This window comes from Pinus tabuliformis, chromosome X (assembly GCF_031772625.1).
Source record: "Pinus tabuliformis cultivar Carrire ecotype Pingquan chromosome X, CPIR1, whole genome shotgun sequence".
Lineage (NCBI taxonomy): Eukaryota > Viridiplantae > Streptophyta > Pinopsida > Pinales > Pinaceae > Pinus > Pinus tabuliformis.
Window position 1 is genome coordinate 1,651,427,522 of NC_142308.1, and position 25,328 is coordinate 1,651,452,849.

Sequence of the window (25,328 nt, forward strand, 5' to 3'; positions counted from 1 at the left end):
GAAATCATATCTTCTGCAGGCTTTTTCAGCTTGAAATTTTTTCTTGTCTACAATATTAGTAACAGTAAGCAATATATTCTGACCACTCTCCACAAAGCATTTTTCTTCTCTCTACAGGGCAATCTCTGCATCACCTACATGATGAGCAGTAGCTAGGCATACTCTTATTTTTTTTAATATATATTGTATTAATAAGAATTGGACATGGTCACCTAAAGCAATGTGCTTTAGTTATAAGAAGAAATGGTATAGCGTGCGAAATGAAGTTAAATTCACTGAATTCCATATGTTCCCTCCAAAATCTTCACAGCTGGTCCATAAACTATATTCCAGCGTTGCTCAAAAGAGTATTCAAGGCATGCAAGTACCTCAAAAAACATATTTGCAACTTGTCGATAGAGAGGAGATCAAAATTGGAATTCCACCAAAAAAATGAAGATCGCAACTTCCCCTGATCAAACCATCATTGAATTCCCATATGTTTATCAAGTAATCCAAAAGTCTTCTTTCTAACACAGTAATCTTTATACAACTGGGCTTCTTTAGTTCAACTTGAGACGTGTACCACTCAACAGGGAACTTAAAACCTATTTCAAGTTCCACATCGAATGCTTCATAATTATTAAGTCGTAAAATTACTGATCTTTGACACCAAGGAACAAAATCCCCATACAAGTCAGTGGCTGCTACAACTACAAACAATTGTTCTAGGGAGCACACTTTTCTTCAGAAGTTTTTGCAAATCTAAAATCCTCATCATCGTCTCCGCACCCCAGAAAGCCTCGCGTTTGTTGAACACCCTTTCACTTTATTTTAAAGCTACAATAGCTGCCACTTCACCGCTAATGTACACACCTATGTGTAGAATGAATAAGTGAAATAATGAAGAAAACAAGAAACTCAACAGAATAACCAAGATAAGAAGCTGAATTAGAAACTGAATTTGTTATTCATCAATGATTCTCTGCATTACATTTCATGGGAATTTGATAGTTTTATATCACCAACTATCGTTACATAACTAATTATTCAGTATACAACTGTCTATTTACATTTTACCTAAAGTTACTAATTCGTTGTCAAACTAACAAACTCCACCTTGACAACAATTTTCCCATTCATCATCTTTCCTGCAAGCCAAGAGAAGCTAAACACCACCACAACTTCTCTACTGTAACTGGCTTTGTGAATATGTCTGCACAATTTTCTCGTGTATGGACCTTTTTAAGAGCTACTTTTCCGCCATCGATCACATGTCTCAGAAAATGATACCTTACATCAATGTGCTTGGTTCTGCTGTGATAGGCAGGGTTTGTAGCCAAGTGAATAACACTTTGACTGTCACAAAGTACATTCACTTTCTCCTGCGTTCTTCCAATTTCATCGAGCAGACCCTTTAACCAGATTGCTTCTTTACTAGCATCTGAAGCAGCAATATATTCGGCTTCGGTAGTGGACAATGCAACTGTTTCTTGAAGCTTTGACATCCAACTAATTGCTCCACCTGCAAGAGTAAAGACATAACCTGTAGTAGATCTTCTTTTGTCCAAATCACCTGCATAGTCAGCATCTACATATCCACAGACTAATCCTTCACTACCGTTAAAGACGATGCAATGGCCACTTGTGCCTCTTAGATATCGAAGCACCCATTTCACTGCTTGCCAATGTTCTTTACCTGGATTTGTCATGAACCTGCTGACAACTCCAACTGCATGTGAAATGTCAGGTCTTGTAGATACCATTGCATACATTAAGTTGCCTACAACATTTGCATATGGTACATGAGACATATGCTGCTTTTCTTCATCAGCTCTAGGACTCAAAACCGAAGAAAGCTTAAACTGGGAAGCTAAAGGAACATTAACAGGTTTCACATTATTCATAGAGAACTTTTCAAGTACCTTCTCCACATACTTCTGCCGTGACAACCAAAGCTTACCATTTTTCCTGTCTTTGTGTATCTTCATGCCCAAGATATGTTTTGCTGCTCCAAGATCCTTCATATCAAACGTCCTAGAGAGTTGAGCCTTTAACCTGTTGATCTCTTCCATGCTTTTGCTTGCAATAAGCATATCGTCAACATACAAAGCTAAGATAATGAATATGCCATTGAAACTTTTGAAGTACACACAATGATCATACTCACTTCTTATAAAGTTCTGGCTCACCATGAAGGAATCAAACTTCTTGTACCATTGTCTGGGAGACTGCCTTAGACCATACAATGATTTCCTGAGCTTGCAAACTAATCTTCTGCTACAACCTCGTACAAAACCTTCTGGTTGTTCCATATATATCTCTTTGTTCAAATCACCATGTAGAAAAGCTGTTTTAACATCTAACTGTTCTAACTCAAGATTAAGCAACGCAGTTAGTGCCAACACAGTACGTATAGAAACAAGTTTTACAATTGGAGAAAAAATCTCATGAAAGTCTATACCTTCAACCTGAGAATACCCTTTCGCTACCAGTCGCGCCTTATACCTTTCAATACTACCATCAACTTTCCGTTTCAGCTTGAAGACCCATTTACATCCAACAACACTTCTCCCTTCAGGAAGCTCTACAAGATCCCAGGTATTGTTCTTGGCTAAGGAGTCCATTTCTTCTTCCATAGCCATTTTCCATTTCTCGCTATCTGTATCATCTACTGCTTCCTGATAACAAGAAGGTTCCCCATCTTCAGTAATCAAAGCAAAAGATGAAGCATAATATTCATACCTTTTGGGAGTTTTCCTTTCCCTTGTAGACCTTCTCAGAGCGACTGGTTGCTGAACTGGTTCAGAAACTTGCACTGGTTCAGAAGCTTCAACGGCTTCCTTTGTGTCTTCAACACCTTTTTCTCCAGAAGTCTCTCCTTCCTTTCGACTGTCACCGAAAGGTCTAGCCTCCAACTAAACTCGTTGACTCGGCGATACCTGTTCCTGTTCAATTCCTTCAATATTTGATTTTAACAAAGAGGATTCATCAAATGTTACATCTCTACTAATGACTATCTTCCGCAATGTAGGATCCCACAACCTATATCCTTTCACTGCATAGTCATACCCAACAAAGACATAACATTTCGACTTTGGATCTAATTTTGAATGTTGATTTTTCGGAATAAGAGAATAAACATCACAGCCAAATATCCTCAAATGTGAATAGTCACAAGACTGACCTGTCCAAACTTCTTCAGGAATTTTACAATCAATTGCTACTGAAGGTGACCTGTTAACTAAATAACAAGCAGTAGATACTGCTTCTGCCCACAACTCTTTTTGCAAGTTAGCATTGCTGATCATGCTTCTGGCTCTTTCCATAAGAGTTCGATTCATACGCTCAGCAACACCATTTTGCTGAGGAGTATAAACAACAGTTTTGTGTCTAACAATGCCCTCATCCTTATAGTATTGTTCAAATTCAACAGAAGTGAACTCACCACCATTGTCAGTTCTTAGACATTTAATAGATTTGCCTGTTCTTTTCTCTACCATTACTTTAAATTGTTTAAAGACATTTAATACATCAGCTTTCCTTTTTATCATATAGATCCAAACTTTACGGGAGTAATCATCAATGAACGTTAAAAAATACAATGCACCTCCATATGACATAACAGGGGAAGGCCCCCACAGATCAGAATGAATGTAGTCTAAAACATCTTTACTATTATGATTTCCAACTTTAAATCTCTGTTTGCACTGTTTTCCATACACACAATGTTTACAGAAATCTAAATTCAAGGATTTCAGACCGGGAAGAGATTTACGTTTCATCAGTATATGAAGACCTTTCTCGCTCATATGACCAAATCGCTGATGCCACAGACGAGTCCCTGCTTCTTCCTTTTCTGACGCAACCGCTGCTTCACTGACCTGAGTACTTCCTTTTAACCTGTAAAGATTTCCGACCTTTTCTGCCTTCATAACTACAAGGGCTCCTTTAAAGACTTTCAAGACGCCATCTTGACCTGTAAACTTATAACCATCTGAATCCAACACTCCCAAAGAGATTAAATTTTTCTTCAAATCAGGTACATGTCTAACACTAGTTAATGTCCTAACTGTGTTATCATACATCTTAATCCTGATATCTCCCATCCCAACAGTCTGACATGACACATTGTTACCCATAAACACAGAACTACCATTTACATTTTCATACGAGGTAAACCAATTTCTATGTGGGCACATGTGATGCGAAGCACCGGAGTCTAACAGCCAGCTATCAAAACTCTGAGAGACATTACATTCAGGTGAAGTTTCATCTATCATACATAATTATTCAGCAGATAAAACTTCGTCTATCATACCTGAATCGACCTGATTCGCTTCGTTCTTTGGGTTTTCGGATTCCTTCCGTTTCCAACAGTCCTTCTTCAAGTGTCCAACTTTACTGCAGTTCCAACGTTTTGCCTTACACTTCTTGCCCTTCGATTTCGACCTGGAAGACCCCCTTGGTTTTTCTCCTCTTTCCTTTGAGCGTCCTCTAGCGACCATGGCTTCTGATGCAGCTGTTTCAGTGCTGGATTTCCTTCATACTTCTTCAGACAAAATAGCTCCCACGACTGATTCAAACTTCAAAGAATCAGCAGAGCTGAAGCTGATTGAAGTTACGAAGTGATCCCATGATTCAGGCAGAGAACACAACAAGGTTATGGCTTTATCTTCTTCCTGTATTTTGACTTCCATATCTGTTAATTGACAAATTAGTGTATTAAAAACATTCAAATGTTCTGCAACGCTTGAACCTTCTTTCATTCGAAGACTGTATAACTGTTGTTTCAGATAAATTCTGTTGGTTAATGATTTTGTCATATAGAGGTTTTCAAGTTTTTCCCACAATCGTGACGCCGTAGTCTCTTCAACAATGTTGAAGAGAACTTCATCCGCTAGGCATAAGCGGATGGTACTGAGAGCTCGGGCATCCAAGTCCTCCCAGTCTGAAGTAGTCATGGTTGCAGGTTTCTTAGTTGCCCCATCCAATGCCTTGTGCAACCCTTGTTGCACAAGCAGATCCTTAACCTTCAGTTTCCAAAGAGCAAAATTGCTCTTTCCGGTGAATTTCTCCACCTCGAATTTTGCATTCGACATCTTGGCCATTTTCTAAGACTTTCAATCTTCAGTCTAGGGTTTTTAAAAAAAATTTCAATTTTCTTCTTCCAAAAAAAAATTTCCAATGCCAACAAAGGATTTCCAAGTTTTAACTCTCCCTACTTCATTTTAAAAAAAAATTGCTGAATAATTTTTCAAGGAAAAAACCTTTGTTTTTTCGATTCAAAAAAAACCTTTTTTAATTTTTTTTTTTTTTTTTCTCCTTTCCTCAAAGAAAAAAAACCTTGTCTTCTTCTCTTCAAATTCTCACATTCACCCCTTTATTCAAAAACTTTCTGAAACAAAATTTCTTAAAAAAAATACCCGGATTTTAACAGCAACTTCGGCTCAGCAGCAATCTGGCTTTGCGTTCCTTGCTGAACTGCAACGTCTTCACACAGTCACGCAACAAACTGGCTCTGCGTTTCTCGCTGGACAGTGCTCTGCGTTCCTTGCTGAACTGCAACACACAACAACTCCACTACGCAGGCTGAACTGCAACTTCTTCACACAGTCACGCAGCAAACTGGCTCTGCGTTCCTCGCTGGACATTGCTCTGCGTTCCTTGCTGAATTGCAATACACAACATTGCTCTGCGTTCCTTGCTGAACTGCAATACACAGCAAAAAACAAATCTTGGACTCACGCCTTCACGCCCATCCAACCGCTCTCACGCAGGCTAATTGCAAGTCTTGGAATCACGATGCCTTCACGCCCATCCAACCGCTCTCACGCACGCTGATTGCAAGTCTTGGACTCACGCCTTAACTCCTATCCACGCAGACAGCATCAAACCGCTCTCACGCAGGCTGATTGCAAGTCTTGGACTCACGCCTTAACTCCTATCCACGCAGATAGCATCAAACCGCTCTCACGCAGGCTGGATAGTTTGCAGGTTCTAAACAGGGTTTGCTCCAACGCACAGAGCACTTCTCCTTGTCACCTTCGCACGCTGAGACCACCCTCCTCTCTAAAGTTCTGGACAGAGTGATACGTAGCAATGCCCTCCTATGCAGCGTCTTCTCACTTAACTCTTGCTCTGATACCACTTGTAGAATGAATAAGTGAAATAATGAAGAAAACAAGAAACTCAACAAAATAACCAAGATAAGAAACTGAATTTGTTATTCATCAATGATTCTCAGCATTACATTTCATGGGCATTTGATAGTTTTATATCACCAACTATCTTTACATAACTAATTATTCGGTATACAACTGCCTATTTACATTTTAGTTAAAGTTACTAATTCGTTGTCAAACTAACACTATGGTCAACATAGGGAAAAACCCCTCAGTTCCTTAGATTAATATAATTTGCTAATTTTTTTTGAGTGGTTGAAGATTGTAAATAGCATTGGAAAACGAAAATGTGTTTCTAAGATTAACCTCCACCAGCAAGTTCGATCTCTGGTTGCATGTAATGTCTTCATTCGCATGTAATGTATTCAAACGAAACCAATTGAGAGCCCATTGAGCTAAGCTTTCAAGCAAACCCTCAGAGCCAATGAAAATTTCCAATAATTCCTCCATTCAAGTAGGCTCAAGAAGTATGCCAAATGATGCATGCAATTCCTTCATTCGATGTAATACATTCAAGTAAAATCAAGCCTACATGATAAACATTCAGAAATGAAAAGGGTCCCAATGATGACCAGACAAATGGAAAGGTGAGAAGAATTCTCGATTTCATAGCAACGATTGAACAAATGAACAGAAGGCTCGTGCAACAAAATCTCAATCAACAGGAAATTGGGTGACGTAGCAGACAAAATGGTTCTATTTGTGAACATGTACACGTCCTCCGCTTTCATTATTTACTTACGTACTCCTGATGGATCCATTACAATAAGATTTTGTGATTTGGCAATGACAGGATCGTGGACTTTGATGGTGATGTTGCCACCCCAATATCATAAACGACCTCCTATTCTAGCCATGCTCCATTACCTTTGCGTCCTTCCGAACTCAACACTTCTTTCTGTTGTCTCAACCAACTCCAGGGATACATGGCCTCCGGTGCCTGCACACCTTACCTTCTTTCCCAAAAAAAACTAACTTTTCTGCAGTGCAATCTTACGCTCTATGAGTTTTCTTTGAATTCTTGAGAAATATTCGTTCTGAGCACACGTTAGATGAGTCTATAACCATGCAAATCGAATGAAACACTAACAAGCCATAACATTTTTCTTATTGATAATTGATGCAAGGACCTTACTTGGGAGATTACTTTTACCAAAATCTGTTGATCATCAATCTATTTGGGGTGAAATGACTTCAAAATAAAACTCCGAGTACTATCACTATAATGAATACGATAAGCAATGCATCCTCAGCTGGTTTTTTTGAAATTTTGTTGGAAATGGCCTCATTCGCAACAGTCCAAGAAGACTATGCAGCACCTAGGGCAAAGATAGATACCATCAAATGATCTCCTCATTCAGCAAAATACGCAAGGGTGAAAGACTTCTGGATCATCCGCTTTTAAATATTGCATGGCCAATAATGCAACAATAAAGAATATTTAATCACCAATTTGAAATGAGCTTTGTATTTTAACTTATGCATCGCCTTTTAATATCTCCACACTACATGTGCACTAGCCCTCGTATTCGTCATCTTCATTCTTATTTTTCTTCACATCCTCGTAATTGTCTTCCTTGTTACATTCTTTTTGTTTTTCTCGCGTTCTTCTTCCTTTTGAAGCTCAGCTAACATCTCCTTGACATCTGCAAATATTTTATTAGAGAAACTTTGAAATTTCCATCCATTGAACAGTGGTGTTGGCACTTTTCAAATGAGGATGTGCAGCGTTAACTCCATAACAATTTATTTAAGGTACTTCACCAATTTCACAATGGAACCACACTAAAACAACTAAAATGACCAAATCAACAAGCCATTAATTCACAAATTCTCAACATAAATGCGTTCACACCTGTTTGAAGTCCAGATCAAAATAATAATATTATGTCATTTACGCCTCTGGAGAAAATATTCAAACTGTAAATGCGCTCACACCAAAAATTTTGACTGAGTCACCAATTTATTAAAAAGGAAAAAGATTTCTAGGTTATTTCAAAAACAAATCATTAAATCAATGACTACCCAAGTGCACGCCTCAACATCACTATCCTTTTAAGCTTACAGAAAAACCGTGACCTCCTCTGCATCTTTCTTGTGTTAGATTTAACTTGAGAGTTTTCCTAATTACCTTAAACTCTTAACCAAGATCTACTCCTTTGTAAGAAATTAAAAATAAAATAAAATAATGCACAGCGGAACTTACTTTCCATGCTCAAATGCTCCTGGTCTTTGCTTGAGTTGTTGGCTCTTGAATCCTTCCAAGAGCTTGCAATCCTTCCAGTCTTCAATGGAGCAGACAATCTTTTTGAGTTGATTGCAAGCCTTGGAGACTCAGCCCTTTTATAGCACTGCAAAACCCCAATCCTAGGGCAGCCTAAAATTTAGCTGAAACAAGTCAGTCTGAAATTTCAGATTGATTGAAATCAATCAATCAATCAATCAGATTTTGATTTCCTTATTCAGCTCAAATTTAATATTGCTATTTATTTTAATCAACTATAATCGGTCCATTAACAATCATAATTGATTAACATTAATCTACATGTATTTGAATCCAAATCCTTATTTTTAAATACGTTTAATGCCATGACTTAATTAATCACATTATTTGGCATATGAATGTAATCTTATTGACAGTAATTGACATTATAATCATGATGCACTATATGTCCAACTTAATTATTGCAATTAGACGTCTCTAAATCCAACAATCTCCCACATGGACAAGTGCAACCTTTTGATTATATGTCCTTAACTTTATTGCATGCAACTTTTCTGTCTTTACTTATCGTATTTCTTAAACAATTCCGTCCATCAATTATGCTAACAAAGGACTTAAGCGGCATTTGTCACATTTATTCGCAACTAAACTGACATAAATCACGCTGCCAACATAACTGAATGACATGAATCTGATTTGGACATATAGTTTAGAAATTACACGCAAGTGTGATTAGACGTGCCTATTTCTAATTGAGTCACCTTTACTTTACTGTATGAGGCCAAAAAACTTAAACTTTAAAGAAAGAAATAATGAAACTGAAACTGAATGCAACTTGTATATATCATCAAAATTGTTTACAATTGCATTACATAGAACATCAAAAACAGAACTTAAAACATATTCAGGCTCCCACATTTTTCTAATTATCCTAAACAGATATTACACCCATACAAGCAACATGTTGGTGAAATTTCTTGGGTGGTAATCCTTTAGTAAGAGGATCCGCAATCATGGAGTCTGTACCTATGTGTTTTATACATAATTCATTATTCTGCACTCTCTCTTTTACAACCAAAAACTTAATGTCAATGTACTTCGACTTTGACGAACTTCGGTTGTTGGATGCGTATAACACTGCTGAATTGTTGTCACATAATAATTTGAGTGGTTTCTGAATAGAATCCACAATTTTCAGACTTGTGACGAAGTTCTTCAGCCATACGCCATGATTAGATGCTTCAAAACATGCAACAAATTCAGCTGCCATAGTGGAGGAGGCTACCAATGACTGTTTAGCGCTCTTCCATGACACAGCACCACCTGCCATCATGAAGATGTATCCTGATGTTGATTTCATGCTGTCGACACATCCTCCAAAATCAGAATCGGTGTATCCAATGACCTCGAGCTGTTCCGATCTCCGATACGTGAGCATATAGTCCCTTGTTCTCTTTAGGTATCTCAACACTCGCTTGGCTGCCTTCCAGTGTTCCATACCTGGGTTACTCAAATATCTCCCTAGCATTCCGGTAATGAACGCAATATCCGGACGCGTGCATACTTGTGCATACATGATGCTACCCACGGCTGAGGCATAGGGAATATCTTTCATGAGGTTTTTGTCTAAGTCAGTTTGGGGACATTGTTTCAGACTAAACTTATCTCCTTTTGATATAGGGGTATCTCCTGGTTTGCTGTTTTGCATGCCAAATCTTGTTAGAATCTTATCGATATAGTTCCTCTGGGATAACCTCAGAATACCTTGAGATCTATCTCTAAGTATTTCAATCCCTAGAACAAATGATGCATCACCAAGATCTTTCATTTCAAAGTTCTTAAATAAAAAATTCTTAGTTTGATGCAACATGTCTTTATCGTTACTGGCAAGCAATATGTCATCTACATATAAAACCAAGAAAATAAATTTACTCCCACAGAACTTAAGGTATATACATTCATCTACTATGTTAGACTCAAAACCAAATGAGCTAATAACTTGGTGAAATTTATAATACCATTGCCGAGATGCTTGTTTTAGCCCATAGATAGATTTCTTAAGTCTGCAAACCATAGACCCTGCATCACCTGATACAAAGTTTTCTGGCTGCTTCATATAGATCGTTTCATCAATATCACCATTGAGAAACGCCGTCTTTACATCCATCTGATGAAGTTCTAAATCATAATGTGCTACAAGCGCCAATATAATCCTTAAAGAGTCTTTCGATGAAACTGGAGAGAAAGTCTCTTTATAATCAATGCCTTCTTTCTGTGTGAAACCTTTCGCAACAAGACGTGCCTTGTATTTTTCAACATTGCCTTTAGAATCCCGCTTAGTCTTAAATATCCATTTGCAACCAACGGGTTTCTTGTCTTTAGGCAACGGAACGATATCCCAAACGTCATTGTCATACATAGATTTCATCTCTTCATTCATGGCATTAATCCACATTTGAGAGTTAGAGCTTTCCACAGCTTGTTTGATATTAACAGGATCATTTTCAAACATGCCAATGTCAAACTCATGTTCTTGAAGATATGCATAATCCTTTGATTGTGTAGATCTTTTCTCTCTAGTAGATCTCCTAATTGGCACAGGCTCTAGATTTTCTTGAGGTTCATTTACAACTTGATCTTCAACAGGAGGAAGAACATCATTACCAACTTCTGACTCTCCCACAGGCCCTAGGCCATCAACATTTGTCATGTCAATGTGCGGGTTTGGGTTGGGTTCAGGTCCATTTGTGTTCTCTATTCCATGTTGAGTTTCTAACTGAGTTGTTTGGGATGATGAAGATTGCACATTGTCAAAAGATGTATTTCTAAACACAATTGGAATTTGAACAAAACTAGGACTTTGGTCCATAGTCTCATTCGCATTCGTCTCTTCTTCTTCAAAAATACTATCTTTTGTCATATCTCCCCCCACAAACTCATTATCCTCAAAAAATTTTGCACTTCCTGACTCGAAAACTGTATGTTCTGTTGGATTGTAGAATTTGAACCCCCTAGATCGTTCAGAATAGCCTATAAAGTAACAACTAACGGTTCTTTCGTCCAGTTTCTTTTTGCTTGGCTTATAGGGCCTAGCTTCACATGGACATCCCCAAACTCTCAAATGATTCAAGCTAGGCTTGCGCCCAACCCATAACTCGTAAGGGGTCTTGTTAGCTGCTTTAGTAGGCACTCTGTTAAGTATGTATGCTGCAGTTTTTAAGGCTTCTCCCCACAAATTCTCAGGTAGAGTTGTACGAGCAATCATACTTCTCACCATGTCTTTAAGGGTGCGATTTCGTCGTTCAGCAACACCATTCATTGCAGGCGAACCTGGCAACGTATACTGAGGCACAATTCCGCATTCCTCTAAGTATTTTGCAAAGGGACCTTGACGCTGTTCTCCTGATCCATCATAACGACCGTAGTATTCACCACCACGATCAGAACGAATGGACTTTATACGTTTGTTAAGTTGTAACTCAACTTCCGTTTTGAACTTTATGAATACATCTAATGCTTCCGCCTTTTCTTTTATTAAGTAAATATGACCATATCTTGAATAATCATCTATGAATGTGATAAAGTAACGGTCACCATTTCTTGTAGCCTTTGGAAAAGGACCACAGATATCCGTATGAATTAATTCTAAGACATCATTACACCTTTTTGCATCATACTTACGTTTATTAGTTTGTTTTCCCTTTATACAATTTACACAGTCATTTAAGTTTGTAAAATCTAAAGGTTGGAGAATATCATTAGACACAAGACGTTCTATCCTTTTCATAGAGATATGTCCTAATCGCTTGTGCCATAATGTTGCAGATTTCTCACAAGTTAATTTACGTTTTCTATTATCTATATGCAGTGCCTCTGAATGTGAAGTGTCTATATCTAGAAAATAAAGATTATCATAAGAAGACAGGATACCAGAAGCAAGAAGCTTAGAATCTCGACACAAACTGAAATTTCCATTACCAAATGAACACACATAACCATTTTTGTCCAAATAAGATATAGAAATTAGGTTCCTTCTGAAAGATGGAACCACTAAAGCATCAAAATTTAAATAAAATCCTGTCTTACATAATAATCTAAATTTTCCTATGCTTTCCACTTCTACTTTATTGCCATTTCCTACGTAAACGTAGCGCTCTGCCTCACTTGGCTTGCGATGGCTTAGGCAACCCTGCATCGACATACTGATGTTAGTCGTTGCACCTGAATCTATCCACCAAGTATATCTAGATACAGAACTTAAATTAACTTCAGAACAAACCAAAGCAAGAGACATACCTTTCTTTGCCAACCATGCATGATAGTTGGTGCAGAATTTCTTTGTATGTCCTGGCGCTTTGCAGAAAAAACAGTTCCTTTCTCCTGCTTTCGCAGAAGTATCTTCCTTCTTGCTTTTCTGCGCGGCATTGTTTGCAGCTACCTTGGTAGGTCCCTTTTCCTTGGCAGTAAACTTGCGCTTCTTGCCTTTACCCTTAGGATTAGATGTTACTACATGAGCACTTTCTCCCTTAGTCATTTTCTGTCTCTCTTCCTCCTGCACCAACCGAGCCTCAAACTCAGGTAGTGTCCACGTCTCCTTTTGACAATTATAAGTCATCTTGAATTGACTAAAGTTAGACGGGAGAGACAGAAAAATGAACTCAATGAGAACCTCATCAGAGATGTCATAATTATGCCCTTTCAAGGCACGTTGCAGTCTTGTCATCTCAATAACATGCTCTCTAACCCCTTCTTTTCCTTTGTATTTTATTGTTGCCAACTTCACAAAGAGTGTACTAACATCAGTCTTTTTACTCTTTGTGAATTTTTCTTCAAGGGCCTTAAGGTATTCAATAGCGCCTGTCTCTGTATCAGGTATGATGCCTCGAAAAGTCTCATGGATCGTTTGCTTCATCACCATTATGCACATGCGATCTGAATGCTCCCATCTAGCAATATCAGCCTTCTCTTGAGGAGTTACCTCACTCTCTTTATTAGGCTTGGGGCGATCAAATCTCAGTGCTGTGTCCAATTGCATGATCCCTAAGACTAATTTCAGCTTTTCCTCCCACTGATTGAAATTGTTCCCCATGAGGGGCTTAATCTGACTTAGACTTAACATTATGTTTGGATCTGAAAAATTCAAGAACAAGAAAATAATTTAGATACGATGCATCACGATTTAATCATAATTCTAAAATCTATCTAAAGGCATGTGTAAAACTATTTTCTCAATTAAAACTTTAGCCAAAACACCATTCAGTAATGAAACACCTTTGGGTGCAATCATTACCTTCAGGCAACCCTTATGCACCAAACAACTTAGCAGGCGCCAACCCTCCTTTGGGAAAGCTAACACCCACGTCCATTGCCAGCACGTTACTTCAACTTGTCATGAGTCATCCTTGCAATCGTCTTACAGAGAGTGGTTCGTTTGCGAACATCAATGCTTGACTCATGCGAAAACAACACATGTATACCAAACACCGTCTTTAGTTAGATTCCAAAATTATGTCTAAAACCTAATCTAGGACGTACCTATAGAATCTACTCGTCCTATATAGAATAAAGTATCTCATAACTCTTTTAAATTTAATATGTCAACTATATTCATCAAAATAATTATTAGGTTTTAGTAAAACTTTAGCAGTTTCTACAATGATTACCTTTTAGAAATGCTTCAATAATTTATTTAGAGAATACTAAATAATTTTATGGTTGCCATGATTAGCATCATTGTGATCAAATCCGAATTTAGTTATATTAACGTTAATACAAATTTTTATGCCATAATTAGCATTATTGTGATCAAATTTAGAATTCAGTATTATACCCTTTAATTGGTGTTAATACCAATTTTAAATAATATCTAAATCCTAATAATCAGCCTAAATATAGCATATAGTAATTATAGTAATTATAACCTAAATTACAATCACTTACAATTACTTACAATTACACTTCTCGATGATAAGAATTTATTCCAATAAACGGAAATATACATGTACATTCTATTAGATAAATGTGATTGACAACAATTTAAAGACTCCACACGTTATTAGAACCTTGGCTGCTAGCAAAGACGCCCCGAGCCAAGTTAGAGCAATAGGCATCTACAGCAATTCTGGAGGGTTTCCTTTGAATGCGGAACCATACCAACCAGAAGGCAACATTTTATACAACAGATTGGTTAAAGTAGGTTCATTGTTTGGGAGACTGATTTTCAACAATATATTTGTATTGGTAAAATTATTAACAAAAATTATAGTTCGGAGAAACCAAAACAGTCAATCGCTTGGAAAAGGCAATCGAATCTACTAAGTAAATGGCGTTGAGTAGGACTCCAACAGCATGATCCCGGATCCCGGGCATGACCAGTGCCCACTGATTAATAAATTAAACAAACAATAATACGGCCTATTGACATTCACTCATTAAATAGAGACGGACTGATAGTGTATAGCAGGAAAAAAAAATTATTGTCAATGAGGCTTCAACCATGGGTGAGTCTGCCACTTTCGTTTTGTTTGATGAGGCAATTAACTTAAAAATTCAGTAGACGGCAGCAAATTAAAGTTCAATTCAGTAGGTCTCAATTACATGCATTAGATGCTTCCAAAGTCACGGGTTCCAATTTAAAAAGTGACTCAATATACATGCTGCTAAATTAATAAGTCACTCTCTCCTTATCCTGTCAAATAGGAAACAAATGATACTCGCATATACAACCTATAGATTTGCAATCCCAACCACTGTAAATTTACAATACATCTCAACCGAAACATAAACTGGTGAACCAAATTCTCTTTAAATGAAGGGAGATTTGAAATTAACTTGCAATTAACAAGGGTAAAGAAGGAATCGAAAACCAAAAGTCAAACATAAGTAGCATTACTCATAAAAAATACATATCCCTCGCCATATTTTCTAAAAAGAATACGTGTACGGTGAAAGGATGGTCAAACCAAAATAATATAATGAGAACATCAGTGCAGGTGACATCTATATATAAATTCTCAATGTATTATTAGCAGAAAATGGCATATAAACCGTTATCATAAAAAGGCATATAAATCGTTCTGCTTGGGTTGTTATCACACGCCATATGTTCAAGTTTCAAAAGTTGTGAGCAGATCTGGGAAGTCAGACATGATATGTGTAATGCTACACATTTCAATTGGCGTGAGATTAGATGGTTTTATGAAACAGTTAATATATTTATATTAACAAAGGTAGAGAAGGAATCGAAAACCATAAGTGAAAGGAGAAATAAGAGCTGAAACATAAACCATCTAATTTCTGGAGTTATATGTCTGCATATTCGATCCTCTTCTGCGTGATCATTTGGATTAAAATTGTTATGAGAGTTCACAACTTCACATACGAAACAAAGTCAGTCAATCTCCAAAAAATTAAGCACGGATTCTTACATAAGGGAGCTCTGATACCAATTGTTAGATTTAACTTGAGAGTTTTCCTAATTACCTTAAACTCTTAACCAAGATCTACTCCTTTGTAAGAAATTAAAAATAAAATAAAATAATGCACAGCGGAACTTACTTTCCATGCTCAAATGCTCCTGGTCTTTGCTTGAGTTGTTGGCTCTTGAATCCTTCCAAGAGCTTGCAATCCTTCCAGTCTTCAATGGAGCAGACAATCTTTATGAGTTGATTGCAAGCCTTGGAGACTCAGCCCTTTTATAGCACTGCAAAACCCCAATCCTAGGGCAGCCTAAAATTTAGCTGAAACAAGTCAGTCTGAAATTTCAGATTGATTGAAATCAATCAATCAATCAATCAGATTTTGATTTCCTTATTCAGCTCAAATTTAATATTGCTATTTATTTTAATCAACTATAATCGGTCCATTAACAATCATAATTGATTAACATTAATCTACATGTATTTGAATCCAAATCCTTATTTTTAAATACGTTTAATGCCATGACTTAATTAATCACATTATTTGGCATATGAATGTAATCTTATTGACAGTAATTGACATTATAATCATGATGCACTATATGTCCAACTTAATTATTGCAATTAGACGTCTCTAAATCCAACATCTTGTTCTTTAGGGGATTTGACTTTAGCACCACCACCCTTTGAAGGCCCCATATTCTAAACAATTTTGATCCCACTACATCTCGCACTCATGAACTAGTGCGCTCGAGGCATCGCATTTAGCCATAACCGAGCATGGAAAATTGATGAAAATTGTGAAGGGTAAAAGCATAATGTTGTGACTTGTAACAGTTAGTCAAGAACACAATAGGATTTGATGTGTTGTGCAGAAGGAAATGTTGTCTTTTGATGTTGTCACATGTGAACTGCATTAAAAATTTGATATCTAAACGCCCAAAATTGCATCCATGAAATATACTTGATTTGACCAAGCATTGCACTGCATGCATGATATAAACTTTTCCTTTACGAAATCCATTTGCTTTCATACATATCAAAGCCTTCTTTAACAAGATTTAATCATTCAATATCTAATGAGCATATGAGCATAACAATCTAATCATTTCATGCACATACATATACTCAGCGTTGTTGTTAATCAAATTAAAAACATGCTTCATCATACAAAAGAATAACAACTCGCGCCTTTTTCTTTGTTTTATTTATTATTAAATGCTAATCATTGATTCCTTGTTTGGTGCAGGAATTTCTTCAACATCTCCAAGCTGGGATTTGAAATTACATCTTTGCAGGACAAATAACTCAAAAATTCTCATGTACTGGGGATTAACCAAACCTTTTGTAGTACAATACTTATGACTGCATTTTCATCGTTTTTAATGCAAATTTCATGATGCAGCCATATGCTCGCCCCTAGACCGAGCTGGCCTTAGTTTTTATTGAGAGTCTTTTGCTGCTCCTTTCTCCTCCATACTTTGATTTGTTGAACTTTAACATGCGGATCACTTTCCTTTTTCTCACATGGTTTCCCTTGCATCACTTTCTTCCTCTGATTAGATTTTCTGTAACACATTGGCAATTTGCAGTCCTTGGTCATATGGTTGATATTATCACAAACATAACATCTTATATGTCCAAGAAATAGTGGAAATTGCTCAAAACATTTACCGCTTTGCTTTCTACTCTTTGCACCATAAACCCTATAGTCAACATATTTATGCCCAAAACCATTATGCATGTAACAATACCCATAAAAGGAATTTTTGTACCAGGAAACTAATGGGGTTACTTGAGAATTCAACTGCTTCTTCTGTTAGGAATAGTTTGTCTTTATCCTTCTCCTCTTGTAGTCTACTTAAGTTTGTCTAAATTTCTCACAGCTAAAACGTCTTGCATTTCTCAAACCCTTCCTTGTCACCTTCTCCAACTTTTGATTTTGATGATGATTTCCTTCATTTCTGTTGGAAGTTTATGCTTTAGATTTCTCAACAACTGCCTCATTTACTCTTTTTGAATTCAATCTACTATCTTCTAATTCTGCTTCAAGCTTCTTACAATTGTTGATATGTTCCTTTAGCTGATTACCAAGCTCCTCTTGAGTCTTTCTTGCCTTCTCCAACTGGGTTTTTAAATTAGAAATTTCTTTCTTGAAAGCATGCTCTCTCTCCTCAAGAATATGAAGCAATTTCTTCAGATCTCTATTCTCCAATATAAACTTCTCTATCGACCTTTCTTGAGCTTTGTTTTCGGCCTCAAGGATTACTAATCTTTGAATTTCATCATCCTCTTCCTGTACTAGAAAAATACCTTCCTCATCTCTTGAAGAATCAACTTCAAAAATTTGATCATTATACTCTTCAATGACCCCAAAATCATCATCACTAGACCGGCAAGAAAAATTTCCATGACTAAACATATTATTTTCCATACTTTTTACGAGGAGGAGAGACTCTTCATATTTTGTAGCACTTTTGATTTGTTTTCAGCCCTTATTATTTTGAGACAATTTCCTCTTGTTCTTCGTCATATCCCACGATTTTCTCTTAATGATCAAGCATCACCAAGAGAACCCTACTCTCATACCAATTTTTGGAATTGAGATCACTACTAAGGGGGTGGATCAGTAATACTAGAATTTATTGTATTTTTAATTCTTTTACCAAAAATAAAGCAGGATCAGTAACCCATCATCTAACACATGAGACTAACATAAAATCAATGCATAGAAACACCATGAACAATATCAAAAACATGCACACACAAGGACACAAGTGTTCTAGTTGAAAACCCCCTCCAGGGAAAAAAACCACCCACTGGTGCTATTGCTCAAATCTTCTATTATGTTGAACAAATTATTACATAGAGGAGCTAACATCCACTAGCTGGAAGACTCGACAACTAAAAAATTTCTGCTAGCAACACCAGATAAAGAGACTCTTCTCTCATGACTCTATGAACACTTGTTCACTGGAAGACACTACAACTAGCGAGCCTTGCCCAATACCACTAGTCTTTGGAGAAATTTGCTTCTCGTTTTGATTTGTTGGCTAGAAGGCTCCCACCTTCCCTACAGCTTGTCTACTATGATCCTTAATGCCCTCAGCACCTCCATGTGAACCATGTTTCATGCATTTTCAAATTGGAATCTCAAACGTGTTCAACATCAGCAACCTACCAGCCTCACTGATCTGAATCTAAAAATGATAAATTGATCTAACTCTCTACTCAACATAGCCACATATATGCAATATGCTTGTAAAAACATTGTACCATCCACTCACACTCTCACACAATTAATCCACTTACTCACTCAAAAATATTCACAAGAATATATGTCAAAATATCCTCAACAATCTGCAATCAATACCTTGGGCAAATACCATGGTTAACCCAATACCATGGAAACTTGTACCATAGTAAACTTCAGGTCAATACCATGGCTTAATACCATGGTTATGCTAATACCATGAATCCTTGTACCTCGGTAATCTCTAACCCAATACCATAGGCAGATACCATGGTAATACTAATATTTGTCATGTCAATACCAAGTGTTGACCTGGACCACACACAAACCAATACCAAAGTAATGATACCATAATAATACCAATAATTGTAATGTCAATACCAAGGTAAACACTTTGTAACTAACAAGACAAGCAACATAACCACAAGCAACATAATCATCTGCAATACATGCCCATGTTGACAACAATGCCACCATCAAACACTACATAATAACACCTACACCGATAATTGCATCATCAATGCCAACAAAGAGGATGATAGATAAACCAAGTATTGTTCATTGTCACAATTTCCCTTTTCAAGTTTTTCCTCATTGTATTTTGAGCCAAACAGGAGCATCTTTCATGAAAAGTGAAACACAAAAGAAAAAATAAGACAAAATAAAGAAACAAGAAAAAATGCAAACAAATGGATGTTGAACATAAAATAACATGTAGACAGAAACAAAAGAAAAGAAAAGACCATATGGAGAGAAAACATAGGACGAGTGCGACAAAGGGAAACTAAAATACATTGAGACCTACTCCTAACCTAACTATCTAGAAGGTTAGGATCAAGTGTAATGATATTTCTAATGTAACCACCATAACTGCTCTTCATTTGCAAACACAAAGATACGAACGGTCAAAACTGATATATAATAATTTGCAAAAGAAAAGAAGAGAGCATGAATAACTTGCACAACTAATTGAAGGTCTTTCCTATCAATAGAAAGATGCATCACAACAACTACCTCTAACCAACTTGCAATTCTACCTTTTTGACGAAAACAACAACCATACAAACCTCGAAGGCTTCTTGTGAATGCACCTTTATCTATGTTGTATTTCTTGGCAAGCATCTAGAAATATTGAAGCGTGTTATTAGAAAAATAGCTTTCTACATACAATGCTTCCAATTGATCATATATTGGATCATGAAATTCAAAGCAATCCTCTTGAAAACCCAGAAATCTTTGGAAAGTTGAATTTTCAATTAAAAGCACGGGATTAAGATGAGAATTTTGTAAGGGAAAAATATTTTTATCATATTCAGAAGGCTTGTCAAGCTAGTGAGGGCTTGGCCGTCGCACCTAGTTATCAATCATTATCTGGTACCTTCTCTGGTGCGACATCCATTCCATGGACCTCTCCCTTGTCATATATTTCTATAATTCTATCTGGAACTTTGTTAATGAGCACTATGCAGCCTGCTCCTTCTCCTCCACCTACACCTACAGTTGAACAATAGATAGGCCCTTATGTTAGTGGGCATGGTTACCTTCAATAACCTAACTCTCCTAATGTTGGGTACCCTACGCAAGGGGGGTAGTTGCCTCCATCATCCCCTCCTCTTTTGGTTGGGGGGAACCTATTTTTGGTATACCTCAAATTGGTGCTCATCCTTATCCAAATCCTCCGTATCGTGTAATGGCTGCTAATTTTTAGCAACCTACTTTTCCCATACAACCGGGTTTGATTATGGTTCCATTTTTGAGTTCTCAACCTATGTCCTCCACATCTTAAATTCCTACTTATTAATCGGTATCTCTACAAGCTCAAATTCATGTAAGACAACCTTTACAGGTTGTAACTGTGACTCAAACTATTTCGTTGATATCTAGTACCTCCTAGTTTCCACTTACCTAGCCTTTACAAGGTACCTTATTGTCTCAACCGCTTGGACAAGGTATTCCTCAAATTCCAATAGGACAGATTGCTTATATTATGGCACAACCTCCACCAAATCCACCTTATGTTGGGATGATCTAGAATCGCACAGGACAATAATATCAACCTTACCAGGGTATCCCTCAAGTGCCCTATTAGGGCCAACAAGTCCAAACCCAGCCTCTCCAGCATTTGCAAGGTTATCCTGGAGCTGGACAACAAGGTTATGCGTATGCTGGTTATCAGAATCCTCCTTATTCTAGTGCCCAAGTTCCTCTTTATCAAAACCCTCCCTATCATGGAGCACAAATACCTATTGCTCAGGTTATTCCCTCTTATCCAGGTTATCCTCCACTAGATTTTAACAGGCAGTTGTCGTTTGTGGAAACTCTCAAATTTCTAGATTTGAGTCAACTCGCCAATAGTCCTATTGGTCATTCACCTTGGTGGCCTATTATTCCTATGAAATTGCCTTCTAATATCCCAAAATTCAATAGGAATCTTGGAGAAGACCCATCGATGCATATCATGACTTATCATCTTTGGTGTTCATCAAACTCCCTTGATGATGATTCGATTAAATGTCATCTTTTCTAGTGCACTCTTACCAGTACAACATCTAAATGGTATATCGAATTACCAAGAGCTTCATTTAACAATTTCAATGCCTTGGCTAACACCTTCCTCACACATTTCTAGTTTCCCATCTGATATGAAACTGGAATGAAACTTTTGACCAACTTCAAATAATATGATTCCACTCACATCTTTGATCATATTCATGAGTGGTGACGTTACCGTCAGTTGGTTAAGACGTATTTTCTAGATTGTTATCGGAATGGTTTACTAAGTCTCTTTTGGCTCCTATAATAGAAGACATAGCTAAGGGTGGAGCTGTAGCTAAAGAAAAAGTACTTACTCGTGCCCAGTACTTGGATCTCGTTTATACCCAATCTGGCACACTTTATGATAAGATACCAAATGCTCCACGACCTTCAAATGTTGTTCCTCAAACTCCCGGTAAAGAATGTCATGTTGTTGATGGTGTGATTGGTTCTTCCAGTTTGCAGTAGGTGGGTAAACCATCTAGTATTTTTCTTATCGTAACTGCCCAAATCCATCCATCTAATCCTCTTGGCAAATTCTACTTCTGAGATCAATGTCGTTCATTCTGATAAAGGAAAATCTCAACAACAACTAGGAAGTAAAAAGAAAGGCAAAGGTAAGAATAATAAAGATTCTCCTCTACAAGATAAACAAAACGATCTATCTTCTGATGAGAGACGGAAACCTCATTACCTATGCCTGATTATAGTGAGGAACACTTCACTCATGATTGTGCCCGTCGGGCAGAAGTGAACCAATTCCTGAAATCTTCTACTTCACCCGTTGTGTTGATAGATCCATTTTTGAATCAGGAGACTCATTTGGTTGCTCGGGACCCTGCTTCCTCTAACTCAGTTTTTATGATTTCTTCTTCTAAATAAAAAATTGATATTATGGTGGCTACATATAATAAACAATATGGTAATGTGAATCCCAAAAACCGTCAAGCTATTGATCAAACTACTAGTTTGGCTGCATCTCCATCGGATTCTGCTCCTCTTACGATTCCTACGGAATTGTCTATTAAGCCTCCAAAGGGCATTATCCATAAATCTGCTTTCAACCCTCGCGCGAGAGATGCTTAGAATTATAACGTATTTGAGGACTTGGCTCAGTCTCCATCAGCTATGTCTACTCTTGAGGTGTTGCAAAAATATCCCGCCCAGAAAAAGGCTTTGCTTTCCGTAATTGGATGCATCGATCCTTAGGATTCCAACCAAGTCATTTTTAATAATGAGAACTATATACCTCAACTTTCATCTCAATTAGCATTTATGATCCATATTTTCATCCGCGGTAATAACATTTATTGCTCTATTGTGGACAAGGGAGCCTCAACCTGTATCATGTCCTTGTCTTGTTAGAAAGCCATTAATTCTCCTCAATTAAGTCAATCAACCACCACCTTGAAATCTTTTAACGGAAGAACTTATAAACCTTATGGGATTTTTGTTAAAATTGGCAACTAGGGTCAAAATCCATGTGGATCACCTTATTTATGGCTTCTAATATTTTTCCTAGATTTCTCTCATCGAGAGGTGTAGGATTGATCTAAAGATCATCTGATTTCGATAAGTATTTATGGAGATATGAATTTATTTTGATTATGGACAATTTGTCAAGTTTGGCTAGCAAACTTATGTAGGCTCAGAAGCCGAACTGTCACGTCTATTCAACCTCAATGTTTGCATATAAATACAAAGAGCATTCTCCTCATTTGAACAATTAAATTCACTCATCTTCTCTCTCTCTCTCCTAAGCATAAAAGAAGCCTCTCCCTCTCACATGTGTGGCTGAAAGGAAGACGTCCTAGGGCAAGGAAGATGCAGAAAGAAGGATGCTAGGGCAGCAGGTCATCTCTTTGACCAATGTTGACCAAGCATTGACCTTCCAAGAGTGCTGATTGGGTGTGGTTGCCTCTCTTAGGCAGGCCACAATTTTTGGCGTGAAAATCGAGGTGATATGAACTCTGGTTTGATCGGTGTTAACTGCCCTAGTTTAGGGCTACAAGTTGACTTTAGAAATATGCAAATTGATTGAACTTTTGGGGCTTTTCAAGGGCTGTTTCTTCAAGCTATTCAAGGACAAGTTGACCAGAAATTGACCAAGTATTTTAGAGGTCAATTTCAGATAGTTTGACCAAGTTTGACTTTATTGATCTAGGGTTTGCTGTTGCTGATATAAAATTACAGAATTTAGATTTTGTACTATTTCTCTCTGCTGAACTATTGAAAATAAAAGAAGATTTGATCAAAGGGTTTCCCCGGATCGGGGTTTGTCCCTGGCTAGCCGCCACATCTTGTGTCTCTTGTCTTGGCTTGTTTTCAGTTGATCATTTAATGTTCTATGTGCACCTTACTTAATGTATATGTGATTGCTAATCTGTGGCTAATAAGAAGAAAAATAAGTAAACTTCTCTAAGCATAGAACATACCATAATTTAACATGGTATTGGAGCTGAGGTGAAGACAAAGCCCAAGCAAGAGCAAGAGCAAGAGCAATCACCAAAGAAAAGGTTGGCAAGGCTATCTTAAAGAAATAATGGGGTCCTCAACACACTTCCCTGCTGAAGACAAACTTCATGAGATGTCTGACTATCACGGATGGAAGATGTCTCTCGATCTAACATAAGAAGAGCAGGAAGTGTTGGACCATGTGAGAGGCGGGATTGTTGAGCCTCCATCAAATGCATCCGTTGTTGCTAGGAACAAATGGACCAAGGGAGAATTCAAAGCAAGGGAGATCATTCGGGACTCTATCGACAAACGCTTGGTGGCCTATGTTTTTGAGCTAAACACCTCCAAGGAAATCTACGATAGACTGGTGAGTTTATTTAAAGTTAATGATGCAAATCAAGTCTTGTTTCTTAGAAATAAGCTGAAGGAAATTAAGAAGGAAAACGATGAGTGTATACAAGCATATTTCTTAAGGATCACCGAGATCAAGAACGATCTCCTATCTATTGGGGAAGTAATTCCTGACAGGGAAATGACAATCACAACTCTCGGAGGACTGCCATTTGAATGGTATATATTTAAGACTACTATTCTAAACAATAATGTAATTCTTGGATCTGAGGAATTAATGGCTAGATGCATTCAAGAAGAAAGGAGGATGGAAGAGCAAGAAATGTCCATACTTAAAGGCCATCCCTCTGCTTTTTCTTCTCATACTAAAAGAAGAAACAATTCTGGGGCTAAATTCAAAGGAAAGGCTGGACCAAAGGGTGGAAGAAAAGGATGATGTTACAATTGCAATAAAATGGGTCACTATGCTAGGGAGTGCCCTGATAAAAGGGACTCACGTCGGGATGATGATCAAAATCCATCTCAAGGAAATCAAAGGAATGGCAGGTCAAATGGCAGAGGTAAAAGAAGTGCCAGAAATCAAGGAAGAGGAAAACCATTCAAGAAGGCAATAAATTATAGGTATGAATCTAACATTGTTAACAATAAGCAAGATGAATATTATCTACCAGCAACTCTATCTACTACTTCTCCCCCAGACTCGCTGGGAAATTGGCTTATTGATAGTGGTGCCTCAAGGCACTTCACTAGTTATAAAGAAGCTCTCTATAATCTGATAGAGAAGGAAACCAACCTAGAAATTGTTCTTGGAGATAATTCAAAATATCTCGTGAAAGGCGTAGGAAAAGTCACTCTTCAATTGTATCAAGGTAATACCATCCACTTACAAGATGTATTATATGTACCTGATCTCAAAAAGAACCTGG

At 37.3% G+C, this 25,328-nt stretch overlaps 1 pseudogene; it reads right to left on the minus strand.

The window, feature by feature from the left end:
- Nucleotides 1-272: 272 nt before the first annotated feature.
- On the minus strand, nt 273-18,240 carry LOC149146359 (uncharacterized; annotated as a pseudogene).
- Between the last annotated feature and the right edge of the window lie 7,088 nt (nt 18,241-25,328).